The following is a 14,075-nucleotide window of genomic DNA, read 5'->3' on the forward strand; positions in this document are numbered from 1 at the left end:
AGCAGCGCCTCTTCAACCTCAGGAGGCTGAAGAAATTCGGCTTGTCACCAAAAGCACTCACAAACTTCTACAGATGCACAATCGAGAGCATCCTGGCGGGCTGTATCACCGCCTGGTACGGCAACTGCTCCGCCCTCAACCGTAAGGCTCTCCAGAGGGTAGTGAGGACTGCACAACGCATCACCGGGGGCAAACTACCTGCCCTCCAGGACACCTACACCACCCGATGTTACAGGAAGGCCATAAAGATCATCAAGGACATCAACCACCCGAACCACTGCCTGTTCACCCCGCTATCATCCAGAAGGCGAGGTCAGTACAGGTGCATCAAAGCTGGGACCGAGAGACTGAAAAACAGCTTCTATCTCAAGGCCATCAGACTGTTAAACAGCCACCACAAACATTGAGTGGCTGCTGCCAACACACTGTCATTAACACTGACCCAACTCCGGCCATTTTAATAATGGGAATTGATGGGAAATCATGTAAATATATCACTAGCCACTTTAAACAATGCTACCTTATATAATGTTACTTACCCTACATTATTCATCTCATATGCATATGTATATACTGTACTCTACATCATCGACTGCATCCTTATGTAACACATGTATCACTAGCCACTTTAACTATGCCACTTTGTTTACATTGTCTACACACTCTTCTCATATGTATATACTGTACTCGATACCATCTACTGTATGCTGCTCTGTACCATCACTCATTCATCTATCCTTATGTACATATTCCTTATCCCCTTACACTGTGTATAAGACAGTAGTTTTGGAATTGTTAGTTAGATTACTTGTTGGTTATCACTGCATTGTCGGAACTAGAAGCACAAGCATTTCGCTACACTCGCATTAACATCTGCTAACCATGTGTATGTGACAAATAAAATTTGATTTGATTTGATTTGATGTGTCATCAAATGTGACTGATCTTGCTAACTACATTGCCACTGTTGAAAAGTCTCATTCTGGGAAATTAGAGTGGGTGTTTACTGGTTGGCTGAAAGGCCTCTTTGGAGCTTGGGGCTCCCAGATAGCTCAGTGGGTGATAGCTGGAATATTTTGTTTAATGTGTTTAACCATTTTGCTTTGTTGTTGTAAGGCCATTTGTGCTTCCCTGGCAACTCAAGTATCAGCAACTATCATGTACTAAAGAAGGTGATACTGATAACTTGCTGTCTCTCCAGAAACTCCCATTTCCCTCTATAATGGATGATAATATGCAATAATTAGTTAGTATCCATGCTTGATTAAGTACCTAAAGGTTTTAAGTTAGGTTGTTAAATGACAGCAACCTTCTAATGTAAAGGGTAATGGAAAAAGGATCAAATATGAAGACGGATTTTTGTCTATTGTTATGCCTATTGCATGTAAGAATCAGTATTTACTAAATGCACTCCTGATGATAGACTGAATGTATATTAAGAAGTCAAAGAAAAATGTGTTTGGATAAAAGGAGGGAGTGTAGTGGAAACGTTTTGTGTCCTCTGTGTGTCTCCAAAATGTGTGACTACATATAGCGTATTGTTTCTTGTTTTTGTGTTAGGATGTTCTGTGACTGCTCTCAGGTAGGGGACTGATAGGAGACTGATAGGAGAACAGAAGGAATGGAATACATAGTTTCTAGGCGTTGGGCCAAAGTAACAATGTGTGCAAGGTCATGATCAGTTTGAGTATGAGCATAAAGACTGCTGAAGGGAGAACATCCCTTCAGAGCTTCTGACAGACTTGTACTTTGAGTATTAAGTTAGCTGTAACCTCTCCCGGTAATAATAAAGATCTATTCATTTAACTTCGACTTTGAGTCCTTGATGGTCATTTCTACAACAGCCACCGACTTGACTAAAGTGATCTGCTCAAACGCGCCCATTGGTTCATATCCAAGAGGCTCTGATGTTGGCTCACAGGTTTCTCCCTGTTTGTTATTTTGAGAATATGTATGCACTGAGCTTTGTAATATTTTGAGTTGATGAATTGTATACACCTTTTTGTTCTATGGCAAGGAATTTCTGAACGTCATGCCATGGTTATGAGTTTAAATCTGTGATATACCAGTGGAGGCTGCTGAGGGGAGAACAGCTCATAATAATGGCCGGAAAGGAGCAAATGGAATGGCATCAAAGGCCTGGAAACCATATGTTTGATGTATTTGATACCATGTTAGCTAAATGTAGTAATGAATAAATAGGCTACATTTCTTTAAATGGACAATTCCATCAATTGATAGCAAAGGTGTCAGCTAGAGATGACGTGCAGGGATTTGTAGTTTTGCATGATGTCTACTTTGATACCATTAGCATTTTTAAAACTGAGAGTAAAATAGAGCCGGACATGTTAATAAAACTCACCTTGTTCATGAGAGATTTACATGGTTTTCAAAATGTCACGCCAGGGTCAGCTTAAACAAAACACAGCCCATATTTGAAGTGTTTCTAAAATCCCCTATGGGAAAATCAATGGTGGAAAAACAGTTGGAACCATTTTCCTGTTTGACCGCTAGGTTTTATGGGTATTATGACACCTCCACTGTGGGGTTCTATAGGCCTAAACCTAATAGCTGTAGTTCACTCTAAAAGTGTTTGATAGACAGATTTATATAGCTTTTGTATTTTCAGGATCCATTTGTATATTAAAATCGACTGACACCTTGCAGTAAATTAAACACCTGAGTTCCCCATAAAGACAGTTGTCCAGCATCACCTTCCCACCATCTCCCTTGGCTGTAAGACATGTTACTTGTATCTTATTTTTTTTACACAACTTTTCTTCCCCTCATAAGGTGCTATCTACACACTAAATATGGTAATGTCCCAAATTCAGAGGTTCATGAAAATATGTGATGACCAGTCAACCTGTCAATTTAATCTGTTTCAGTATTCTATAAAAGCAGTTTGGTTGAATGATTACAGAAGCTACATTACAACAATTACAACATAACGTTTCTAAATAGGGCGTTGGGCCACCACGAGCAGCTAGAACAGCTTCAATGAACCTTGCCATAGATTTTACAAGTGTCTGGAATTCTATTGGAGGGATACTACACCATTCTTCCACAAGAAATGTGATTATTTGGTGATTTGTTGATGGTGGTGGAAATGTTGTCTCGGGCATCACTCCAGAATCTCACCAAAGTGATCAATTGGGTTGAGATCAAGTGACTGAGACACACACACACACACACACACACACACACACACACACACACACACACACACACACACACACACACACACACACACACACACACACACACACACACACACACACACACACACACACACACACACACACACACACACACACACACACACACACACATTAAACCCCCTATGCTCCTTTGAGACCCCTTCTAGCCAAGTCACTGAGATCTCTTCTTCTAGCCATGGTGGCCAACTGGCATTTTTATAAATAAGCATGGTGGGATGTTAATTAACTTTGGAAAACACACCTGTGTGGAAGCACCTGCTTTCAATTTCCTTTGTATCCTCCATTTCAAGTATTTCCTTTACTTTGGCAGTTACCTATACATTTACACTGCCTGATTAAAATGTCATTGCACAATCATGATTGCAAAAGTTGTATTTCATCCAGTACCCACAAGGGGTCACTTGTGGACTTAAGTGCACAACATTAGCTACATACACCACAAAGAGATTCTCTCTGCTTGAGTTACTTCGTTGGACACGCAGATAAAAACCCATCACTGCGCTCAAATCAATTAACACCATAACAAAGCAAAAACTCCTTGTCTTAAAACATGGCCGTTGTTTGATTTTATTTATAGATAACAATAAATGGTACAGTCTATTGTATAACAACGCAGGCTGTTGCATGAGAAGGTCCGTACCTTCGAATCTATTTAAACACAAAAAATATAAATTGTATGAAATACAATTTAAATAAACATTTGAACAGTTGATAATTTGTACCGTAATAGCATTAGAATAGGCCTAGATGATAAAACACAGCACAGGGACAATAAAAAACATAAATAAACTGAAATTGACTTCAGAAATAATAAAACACGTCAAATGTCCCCCAATAACCTCATAGATCCTTCTAAAAATGTCTATGTAAGCCTATATCATTACAAAATATATACATTTCAACAAGACTGCGATGTCTCACTAGAACTCCAGCTCCCAGAATCCAGGCCTCCACGTACACATGTCCTGCGAGCAAACCGGACTAAACGTCACATTCATGCGTTTCCCCTGCTTGTGTGTCTGTGAGCGTAATCTTTTCCTTCCGAATACGTTTCTCTCCCGAGAAATATACCCATGACACAGTGGGTTTAATATCAGGAGGTGATCCCGGATTCCCCAGCCGTCCGAATCCAATATCTGGGTGAGGATATTGTTTTCTGTAAATGGTTTAGCTTTCGCTATCTAGCTGAAATAATGTTTGCCAGTTGAGTGTTGGTCTAAAGCTAGGTACGGTGTGTGATCAGATCCAATGTTGTGCATGTTTTCGCTGCCTGAGACATGGTGTGGCTAAATGATGATGATGATAGACATTTCAACTGATTGTGGCTAGACAGAAAGCTGTGACTGGCTTGTAAACTTTATAGTTATGACAGTCGGCAACGTTGGGGTTTGAACATGAATTAAACTAACCTAGGTAACGTTAACTAGCGTGATGGCGCCCGAGGCCGGACAGATGTGTGGTCATTCTTTTTTTTTCTGACAGTCAACATGTTTTTCAGGCACGCGTCCGGTAAAATAAAACACACGGAAAAAGATTCCATATCGAAAATACGTTGTTGTTGTTAGCTAGCGAGCATGTTACTCTCAAACCATCCGCTAAGTGTTGTCCCAGCTGAGACGTTAGTAGTTGCTAACTAGCTAGCTACACAGCTAGTCGATTCTTATGGTCGCTGCAGTATCGAACTTTTTGGTTCAACCCGAGCAAGTTCACATATAAATGTAGTTCTAGATCTGTGTCATTGAAAGCAAGTCCAAGACGCGGTAGATCTGTTGTGTGCGATATTTTCTACGCTTCTCCTTAACTTTAGTTTTTGAGTCTTTTACTTTTGATTTTGTACACCAGCTTCAAACAGCTGAAAATACTATATTTTTGGTTATTGAAAATATATTTCAGTGGTTAAGATGGTACACTGATTATCTACACTGCTTGTTTTGTCGCAAACTGAAATTAGGCTTAGAATTTTAGCTAAATATAAAAATAAAGGATCCATATTTATTTGGCCTTACTGGTATTAGCCCAGACAAACGCGCTGAATAACATTCACTACATGGAACAACAGGTAGACCACCCCCCAAAAAAATCAAAAGGAAGTTTGTTCTGAAGTGTCTGTCATACATGCATTATATTTAGAGTGCCTTGCGAAAGTATTCGGCCCCCTTGAACTTTGCGACCTTTTGCCACATTTCAGGCTTCAAACATAAAGATATAAAACTGTATTTTTTTGTGAAGAATCAACAACAAGTGGGACACAATCATGAAGTGGAACGACATTTACTGGATATTTCAAACTTTTTTAACAAATCAAAAACGGAAAAATTGGGCGTGCAAAATTATTCAGCCCCTTCACTTTCAGTGCAGCAAACTCTCTCCAGAAGTTCAGTGAGGATCTCTGAATGATCCAATGTTGACCTAAATGACTAATGATGATAAATACAATCCACCTGTGTGTAATCAAGTCTCCGTATAAATGCACCTGCACTGTGATAGTCTCAGAGGTCCGTTAAAAGCGCAGAGAGCATCATGGAGAACAAGGAACACACCAGGCAGGTCCGAGATACTGTTGTGAAGAAGTTTAAAGCCGGATTTGGATACAAAAATATTTCCCAAGCTTTAAACATCCCAAGGAGCACTGTGCAAGCGATAATATTGAAATGGAAGGAGTATCAGACCACTGCAAATCTACCAAGACCTGGCCGTCCCTCTAAACTTTAAGCTCATACAAGGAGAAGACTGATCAGAGATGCAGCCAAGAGGCCCATGATCACTCTGGATGAACTGCAGAGATCTACAGCTGAGGTGGGAGACTCTGTCCATAGGACAACAATCAGTCGTATATTGCACAAATCTGGCCTTTATGGAAGAGTGCCAAGAAGAAAGCCATTTCTTAAAGATATCCATAAAAAGTGTCGTTTAAAGTTTGCCACAAGCCACCTGGGAGACACACCAAACATGTGGAAGAAGGTGCTCTGGTCAGATGAAACCAAAATTGAACTTTTTGGCAACAATGCAAAACGTTATGTTTGGAGTAAAAGCAACACAGCTCATCACCCTGAATACACCATCCCAACTGTCAAACATGGTGGTGGCAGCATCATGGTTTGGGCCTGCTTTTCTTCAGCAGGGACAGGGAAGATGGTTAAAATTGATGGGAAGATGGATGTAGCCAAATACAGGACCATTCTGGAAGAAAACCTGATGGAGTCTGCAAAAGACCTGAGACTGGGACGGAGATTTGTCTTCCAACAAGACAATGATCCAAAACATAAAGCAAAATCTACAATGGAATGATTCAAAAATAAACATATCCAGGTGTTAGAATGGCCAAGTCAAAGTCCAGACCTGAATCCAATCAAGAATCTGTGGAAAGAACTGAAAACTGCTGTTCACAAATGCTCTCCATCCAACCTCACTGAGCTCGAGCTGTTTTGCAAGGAGGAATGGGAAAAAAATTCAGTCTCTCGATGTGCAAAACTGATAGACATACCCAAAGTGACTTACAGCTGTAATCGCAGCAAAAGGTGGCGCTACAAAGTATTAACTTAAGGGGGCTGAATAATTTTGCACGCCCAATTTTTTATTTTTTATTTGTTAAAGTTTGAAATATCCAATAAATGTCGTTCCACTTCATGATTGTGTCCCACTTGTTGTTGATTCTTCACAAAAAAATACAGTTTTATATCTTTATGTTTGAAGCCTGAAATGTGGCAAAAGGTCGCAAAGTTCAAGGGGGCCGAATACTTTCGCAAGGCACTGTGTATATATATATATTGTATGTATGACAGACACTTCAGAACAAACTTCCTTTTAGATTTATTTTTTTTGCCAAAGGGCACTTAATAAGAGCACATGTAAAAAAAAAAAATATATATATATATATATATATATATATATATATAATACAAACATACTATATATATATATATATAGTGATCCATATTGATTTGGCCTTACTGGTATTAGCCCATATATATATATATTTTTATACAGTTGGTAGAGCATGGCGCTTGTAACGCCAGGGTAGTGGGTTCGATTCCCGGGACCACCCATACGTAGAATGTATGCACACATGACTGTAAGTCGCTTTGGATAAAAGCGTCTGCTAAATGGCATATATTATATTATTATTATATTATGTGCTCTTATTAAGTGCCCTTTGGCACTTAACAGTCTTATGCAAATTAGATTTCCACTGGGGTGTGGACATCGACCTTAGGGTGTTAACATAAAGCTAGGACAATAAACTGAATTTACCTACTCACATTGCCCTCTTACCAAAGTATTTTGCTTAGCTCATAATTTTAGGTGATTTTGTTCTGTTTGTTCGAAAACCACTGGTCAACAGTAATAACCTATGCATTATGATTCCTTCTATAAAAGTATCTGCCTGTCCCTGTTTTATTGTCGGCTGCTGTGTGTGCAAGCCACTCTTCACTCATATGACAATTGTTCAAAATGCAATTGTGGAAAAATAACGTTTTCAAAGCAGCTACTGATCTAGTTAGACAGCAGTCACAGCTTTCTGTGAGTATTTAATGTATATTGGTTCATGGCACCACTTTACAACCAGAGTAGGCTATGTAGTATGGTTTTGAAGTGCCCGTGAAGCAGAGCTCCATTTTCACTTAAGTAGCCTAGACCTAGCACTGGAAAGTTTTGTAGGGCATTACATTTTACTGATCAATTGATCAATTAGTCTGCATGGCTATCTAGCAAAAATGTCATATTTAGTTGGCATACCTGCTAAGTGTTTTGAGTTCACACTTCCTCAGGTGGTGAATAGGCTAATAATATAGCCTGCGGCAAATCCATCTCTGAAGAACCCAAAATAAATCTGATCATTCTGGATTCTATAGGTTGCACATCAAAATATCGATCTTGAATTACCTGCATATGTTAGATTAAATAACTTTTTTACATCATAGGCAATTCCATCTCGGTTGTACTTGACACAAAAAAAATCTACCCCTAATGGAAAGTAAGCCTAATTGTCCATAAATGTTTAGTGTTGTATTTATCGTTATTGAGCAAAATAGTTTGATTTATTGTGATGTCTTTTTTGTCTATATCGCCCAGCTCTCAACGTAACAGCCCTAGTCACATACTAGTAGTGTTGTACACCAAAACTTCAGTATTTTTGCAATACTAAAACATGAAAAACTGATATACCAAAAGTAACACAAATTCTATCTGTCAAATGTGTGTCATAAATCAAGCCTGTCTTTCAGCACAACCCACCCCATTATACTGCACACTAGAGGTCAACCGATTAATTACGGCCGATTTCAAGTTTTCATAACAATTGGTAATCAGCCTTTTTGGATGCCGATTACATTGCAATCCATGAGGAAACTGCGTGGCAGGCTGACCACCTGTTACGCGAGTGCAGCGTCAAAAGGACCTTGTGGCTGCAATGAGCCACGGTAAGTTGCTAGCTAGCATTAAACTTATCTTATAAAAAACAATCAATCTTCACAATCACTAGTTAACTACACATGGTTGATGATATTACTAGGTTAACTAGCTTGTCCTGCTTTGCATGTAATCAATGTGGTGCCTGTTAATTTATCATCGAATCACAGCCTAATTCAACTTCGCCGAACGGGTGATGATTTAACAAAAGTGCATTTGCGAAAAAAGCACTTTCGATGCACAAGTGCATCTAACCTTAAACATCAATGCCTTTCTTAAAATCAATACACAGAAGTATATATTTTTAAACTTGCATATTTAGTTAAAATAAATGCATGTTAGCAGGAAATTTGATCTTGGGAAATTGTCACTTCTCAGTGCAAGCAGAGTCGGGGTATATGTAACAGTTTGGGCCACCTGGCTCGTTGTGAACTGTTTCTTCCTAACAAAGACCATAATTAATTAGCCAGAATTTTACATAATTATGACATAACATTGAAGGTTGTGCAATGTAACAGCAATATTTAGACTTATGGTTGCCACCCATTAAACAAAATACGTAATAGTTCCGTATTTCACTGAAAGAGTAAACATTTTGTTTTCGAAATGATAGTTTCCGGATTTGACCATATTAATGGACCAAAGGCTCGTAATTCTGTGTGTTTATTATAATTAAGTCTATGATTTGATATTTGATAGAGCGGTCTGACTGAGTGGTGGTAGGCAGCAGCAGGCTCGTAGGCAGCAGCAGGCTCGTAGGCATTCATTCAAACAGCACTTTACTGCATTTGCGAGCAGCTCTTAGCCATGCGTGATGCACAGCACTGTTTATGACTTCAAGTCTATCAACTCCAGAGATTAGGCTGGCAATACTAAAGTGCCTATAAGAAGATCCAATAGTCAAAGGTATATGAAAAACAAATGGTATAGAGATAGTTGACACGTCATAATTCCTATAATAACTACAACCTAAAACTGCTTAACTTCTTGCGGCGAGCCATCCCGGATCCGGGATCGTGAATACAGCCTCAAGCTCATTACGCAACGTTAACTATTCATTAAAATCGCCTTTTGTTAACAACACTGTAATCTCAGATTTTCAAAAATATGCTTCTCAACCATAGCAAAACTAGCATTTAGCGTTAGCATTTAGCATCAGCAGGCAACATTTTCACAAAAACCAGAAAAACATTCAAATAAATCATTTTCCTTTGAAGAACTTCGGATGTTTTCAATGAGGAGACCCAGTTAGATTGCAAATGTTCAGTTTTTCCTGAAAGATTATTTGTACAGGAGAAATCGGTCCATTTTCTGCGTCATGTTTGGCTACCAAACAAAACAGAAAATTCAGTTATAAAAACGCAGAACTTTTTCCAGAATAACTCCATAATATCGACTGAAACATGGCAAACGTTGTTTAGAACCAATCCTCAAGGTGTTTTTCACATATCTCTTCGATGATATATTGTTCGTTGAAGTGTGCTTTCCCCTCTGAATCCCATGGCAAAATGCATGCAGCTGAAGATTACGCACCAATTTAGACAAAGGACACCGGGCGGACCCCTGGCAAATGTAGTCTCTTATGGCCAATTTTCCAATGATATGCCTACAAATACGTCACAATGCTGCAGACATCTTGGACGAACAGCAGAGAGCTTAGGCTCATTCATGGCACATTCACAGCCATATAAGGAGACGATGGGAAACAGAGCCTCAAAAATTCTGCTCATTTCCTGTTTGAGGTTTCATCTTGGTTTTGCCTGTAGCATGAGTTCTGTGGCACTCACAGATAATATCTTTGCAGTTTTGAAAACGTCAGAGTGTTTTCTTTCCAAAGCTGCCAATTATATGCATAGTCGAGCATCTTTTCGTGACAAAATATTGAGCTTAAAACAGGCACGTTTTTTTTATCCAATAATGACAGAGCGCCCCCATAGGTTCAAGAGGTTATTAACTGGGAATAATGAACCACCAGCTTTCATATGTTCTCATGTACTGAGCAAGGAACTTAAATGTTATCTTTTTTACATGGCACATGTTTTTGCATTATTTAAAACAAATTGAACATGTTTCATTATTTATTTGAGACTAAATTGATTTTATTTATGTATTATATTAATTTAAAATAAAAGGGTTTTTGTTCATTCAGTACTGTTGTAATTGTCATTATCACAAATCGGCTGATTTTAATCGGTATCCGCTTTTTTTGGTTGAAAAATCATAGTCGGTCAACCTCTAATGCACACCATGCCTGCTCTTACTCATTGCTAGCCTGCACTGGACTCCCCACTAATGGTGCACAGAAGTTAACACACTTGAATAATGTGACTTGGCATGTAGAATTTTTAAAACTGTTTTGCAAACAGTAAATTACTATCTCCATAGAGGCTAGAGCATTTTACATTGCAAAAGGTAACGGTAGCTTCTAGATTTGTAGGCTAACATTCCTTGTTAAAGCTAACATAAATTCACTAACCTAGTACTTTGTTTGTTATAATATACAAACCTAACGCAAAAATATTGCTGATTTCTAAGCTGATTGCCACCAAACACTTTATCCATTCACTTCGTCTCCCCCGCCTCACATCTCTCCCAGTCAAGATCATCTTTGCTCAGTTTGTGTGAATGACATCATGGGTCTTATATACAGCCTGCTCACTCTTATAAAAGAGATTACGTCGGCCTCCCGGGTGCCTTAGACCGCTGCAGCACATCATCGCAGTGCTTGATTCATCACTACAGACCCGGGTTCGATCCCAGGCTGTGTCACAACCGGCTGTGACCCATAGGGCGGCGCACAATTTGCTCAGCATCGTTTGGTCGGGGGTCTTTACTTAGCTCATCGCGCTTTAGCGATTCCTTGTGGTGGACTGGGCGCCTGCAGGCTAACTTTGGTCCAACTGACGGTGTTTCCTCTGACACATTGGTGCAGCTGGCTTCTGGGTTAAGCAGGCAGGTGTTAAGAAGCGCGGTTTGGTGGGTCATGTTTCAGGGGACACATGACTCGACCTTCGCCTCTCCCGAGCCCGTTGGGTAGTTGCAGCGATGAGACAATATCGTAATTGGATTGCAACTGGATGTCATGAAATTTTTGAGAAAAGGTGGGTAAAAAAAAGAAGCAATTACTTATTCTATACAAATGTTGATCAGTACAATAAAATAAGTCCCAAATGGAAAAGAAACAGATTGTTTGTCATCCGAGCCCTGTGAAATCAGCTCAATAACTCAATGCATGCACACACTCCTATTGAATATGCATGCACCTGTATTGTGAATTAGTGATGCACACTATACTAAAACTTTGCCCCCCCCCCCCCCCCCCCCCCCCAAAAAAAACTGTTTCTACTAGAATTTCTGTTGTGTTCGGTACTTCAGTCAAATGTGTCTTGCGGGATGTAGAGGATCGAGTCTGTATCAGCGCAGCCCCTTTATAGCGCGAAGAGCAAAGTCCCTGATCCACTTACTAATTCATTGCTAGAGTTGTCTAGGCTGCATTGTTAGCATCCCACTCATGCTGCACAGAAGTTAACACACTTTAATAATGCAACACGGCATGTAAAAATGTTGAAACTGTTTGCACAACAATGTCGATAGTCCAGAACACTTTTACAATGCAAGACGATACCGGTAGCTTCCAGCTTTAATTGTAGGGCTAACTTTCCCTGCAAGCTTACAGCTGACTTCACTACCCTAGTACTTTTTTGGTGATAATATGCAAAACATAACGCAAAATACTCTGATTTTCAAAGCTGATTGCCACAAAACACATTAATTCACATCGTCTCCCTCGCCACCAAAAACAAATTTGCTTCTTTTTCTCCACAGCCACACTCTGCCTCATGAATGATGACCTTCTTAAAGATACAGCACACACTTTTATAATAGATTGCTTCTTCAATGCAAATTTTGTTGATCGGTGCAATTTAAAGTACATGTTCTCTTTAACAGTTGCCACAATAAACTAAGTCCTAAATGGAAGGGATTGTTTGTCATCTGTAGCCCCATGAAATCAGCTAAAACAAGCTCAGTAACTCAATGCATGCACACATTCCTATTGAATAATATTCCTTTACCTGTCTTGTGATTAGACCTAGGCTACATATTGATTTACCCAGTTTATCAATAGAGATGTACCATTTAAATAAATTACCATTATGTTGTTTTGTAGGTAGATTGTTTTTACCAAAGTCAAATTGATTCATTAATGCATACATGGCAGTCTCTAAAAAATGGACATACACATTTTGTAATGTAATGATATTGAACAAAAAAAATCCCCACCTATTGAACAGAGCAGTAGCTGATTTTATCTGTCTGGATCAAACTCCATTCTGAGACTGGCTAATACGCCTTTGTTTTGTCGTAGTATCTTTTTGGTATCGAGTATTGTGATACTAAATCTGGTATTGAAGTAGAAATTACTTAAAAAAGAACACTGACAACACTATGAGCTCCACCAAGTTTCTGCCATATTGCTCTCACATATCCAGTCCTCTCAGATCTGTGAAGGGAAGTGATGGGAACATCTGCTCTGTGAGGGCAGAGGGAAGGGAACACGTTGAATGAGACACAGCCCAAGCTTCATTTATCAGGGCTTCAGCAGTGTTGTCAACCTAGGCTGCAGTGTTTTGTGTCCGGTCCATTTAGGCTGCAGCACAGCAGCCAGGCAGTTCTCTAACCTAAGCGCTCTGCATTGATTTCTGTAGTCTACTAATGCAATCCTGTGGTCACAGCCTCTGGCCCTGTGTATCACTACAGTGATGAGATTATGATGACCTGGATGGAAATCATCATGTGACCTTGGCTTGAGTCCTCGAATGTGCCACTGTTACTGATGCACAAAACAAAGTAAAGCTAGTCTAATGTCATGGATGAAGGATGAGCCCTCACTTAAATGTTGTATAGAGACTTTTTGAGGCAATATTTGTGGTGTTATTGGAAGTGGTGTGGGCAGCCAGAGATGAGAAGATGTCAGAATCATTTGCTTAGTCTATAAGGAGTTATAAATCACCCACATAGTTTTATTATAATAAGCAGGGAACTGTACTAGATAGAATAGGCTTTTAGTGTATTAGAAGTAGTGCGTACATGATTCTGCTATGTGTCTATCACCCAGCTTTATGGTTTAAAGCTGCCTGAGAATCCAATGATTTAGTCCTGTATGGGAATATATTAGAGCTGGGTGATATAGACAAAAATCCATATTGCGATAAATTGATGCGCTAATGATACATAGAACGATACGTTTCTAACATTAATGTGCACCATAGTTGGAACCGTTTCAGGGAACAGATACAGAAAATACCTAAATTATTCATGGAACAGAATCAGAACCGGGAACGAAAGTGATCTATACTATACCGGTGCAGAACCGTTGTTTTAAAATTCATGGGAACTGGTTAAAAACGCTATTTTACATTCCAGGCATGTTCTTTCACTCGTTAA

The 14,075-nt window shown here is 39.4% G+C and overlaps 1 protein-coding gene across 7 annotated transcripts in view; it reads left to right on the forward strand.

Moving 5' to 3' along the window:
- The first annotated feature begins 4,207 nt into the window (after window positions 1-4,207).
- LOC124048546 (CBP80/20-dependent translation initiation factor-like) overlaps window positions 4,208-14,075 on the forward strand; it is a 136,094-nt gene continuing 126,226 nt past the window's right edge. For all 7 annotated transcript variants that reach the window (XM_046369440.1, XM_046369442.1, XM_046369441.1 and 4 more), the window contains exon 1: window positions 4,208-4,361. The gene's annotated coding sequence lies outside the window, so the exon portion shown is untranslated. The remainder of the gene's footprint in view (window positions 4,362-14,075) is intronic.

The sequence above is a fragment of the Oncorhynchus gorbuscha genome, linkage group LG11 (assembly GCF_021184085.1).
Source record: "Oncorhynchus gorbuscha isolate QuinsamMale2020 ecotype Even-year linkage group LG11, OgorEven_v1.0, whole genome shotgun sequence".
Taxonomy (NCBI): Eukaryota; Metazoa; Chordata; class Actinopteri; order Salmoniformes; family Salmonidae; genus Oncorhynchus; species Oncorhynchus gorbuscha.